Below are 2166 nucleotides of genomic sequence, written 5' to 3' on the forward strand. Positions count from 1 at the left end.
GGAATCTAAGAAATATCCCTTTTCTGCTTTCATCAGCATCTTAAAGCATCTGCGAAAGATCTCTGTGTTACAGTTCACCAAATATGTTGTCACTGAGGTGGGCCCCTTGCTTTTTGACTGCAGTCCACTTTTGGGAGCAACTCCAGTTCTGGATCTGTGTGATTATACTGGCCCTCCCAGTATTGCATATGTACACATAGCCCAGCACACTAGGAGCATCCCCACTTACAGAGATAATGCAGCAGTGACCTCAATAATAAAGTCCAGTAACACACACCAGGGCTGCCATGCAGATACCAGACTTGAGTAGTACAAATACAGCCATGGGAAGAGTATGACTTGCTCCTAAGTGACAATCTCAGCAAGTCTGGTTAGGAGCACAATTAAAATCTTAGAAGCGACATTAGAGTATTAAAGAAGGTTCTGGAGTAGACCCACCAGTCTAGGTTCTGGCCCAGCTTCCTGTTTCTATACTCATTGCATGTTATTCACTTGCCTATACTTGTGTATGTGCTAAGTTGCTTCAGTTGTGTCCAACTGTTTGTGACCCCATGGACAGTAGCCCACCAGGCTCCTCTTTCTGGTGAGGGGATTCTCCGGGGCAAGAATACTGGAGTGGGTTGCCATGCCCTTCTCCAGCAGATCTTCCTGACCCAAGGATCGAAGCTAGGTCTCTTAGGTATCCTGCATTGGCAGGTGGGTTCTTTACAACTAGCGCCACCTGGGAAGCCCATCACTTGCTGATGGAGTTAGTCAAATAACCTGTAGGATTCATTGACTTTCTCCTTCACTTTTCTACTGGCTTCAACTCATTTGCCTTTGGAATGATTAGAACTCTCTGCATTCTTATCTGGAGCCCCTAATATGGAAGCACACAACATATATAGGCATTTCTAATTTTCCTTTGAATAGTGTTTACTATTTCTGCCAAGTACTCATCATTCAGACTATGTTCACCTAAATCACAGTGGACTTAGTAGTTAGATAATTGGAGTTTATCATCAACGGCAGTAAGACTCTCCTGAAATATATCATATATCACATACTGTACACAGGGGATTCAAAGACGGGTAGTGGGTGTCAGACACCATTTCACCAGAGTTTAGTGTGTATTCATCTTGGCAAATACTTTAATTACTGGTGTATTCAAATGCCAGCTTTACTCTTGTGCTTTGGAGTATTGGTTAAGTTTATTGAATTTTTAGTCTATAAAATCGGAGAAGGCAATAGCACCCCACTCCAGTACTCTTGCCTGGAAAATCCCATGGGCAGAGGAGCCTGGTAGGCTGCAGTCCATGGGGTCGCGAAAAGTTGGACATGACTGAGCGACTTGACTTTCATTTTTCACTTTCATGCATTGGAGAAGGAAATGGCAACCCACTCCAATGTTCTTGCCTGGAGAATCCCAGGGACGGGGGAGCCTGGTGGGCTGCCGTCTCTGGCGTCGCACAGAGACGGACACGACTGAAGCGACTTAGCAGCAGCAGCAGTCTATAAAGTAGAAATCATCACTTCCAAGGGCTTATGTTAGGAGCAAATAAAAGAATGTACAAGAAAGACCTCTGAAAACTTATACAAATATGAGATTATTGTTACTCTTATTGGACAAGGAAGATCTGCTGCACACAAATGACAACTTGCTAGAAGAATATGTTTCCATACTACACTTATCTATAAGCTGAGTCTATAGGTCATTCAGCAGTGTCTGGCAGTGATGTTGAAAAACATGAGTGATTACTGATATACATGCAGACTCAGTAGTGCTGTGATGAAGGCAGCACAGGGCCTGACACATAGCACAAGTCTGATAACTATTTGCGGAATTGAACAGAATTGAGTCTTAAAGAATAAGTAGAAGTTGGATAAGTCAATGGTGTAATGGATGATTTTCTGAGCAGAAGGAACAGCACTGAAAGTGCTTTGAGCATTGGAGAAATTTTAGAAAGTTTGGTGAGGCTAGGATGAACTGGGAATTGATGAGAGCTGAGGTTTTTGAAGTAGGCAAGGGCCAGATCATAAAAGATACTCTGTGTTAGGCTGGAGTTTGTTTTTCATTCTGAAGGCAAGGGTAAACACTAGAAAGATTTTAAATAAAAGAGAGATATGGTCATATTGACCTTTTAGAATGATTTCTCTGGTGGCAAGTACTTGATGGATAGAGAGACT

Source organism: Bos taurus, chromosome 4, assembly GCF_002263795.3.
Source record: "Bos taurus isolate L1 Dominette 01449 registration number 42190680 breed Hereford chromosome 4, ARS-UCD2.0, whole genome shotgun sequence".
In the NCBI taxonomy this organism is placed as follows: domain Eukaryota; kingdom Metazoa; phylum Chordata; class Mammalia; order Artiodactyla; family Bovidae; genus Bos; species Bos taurus.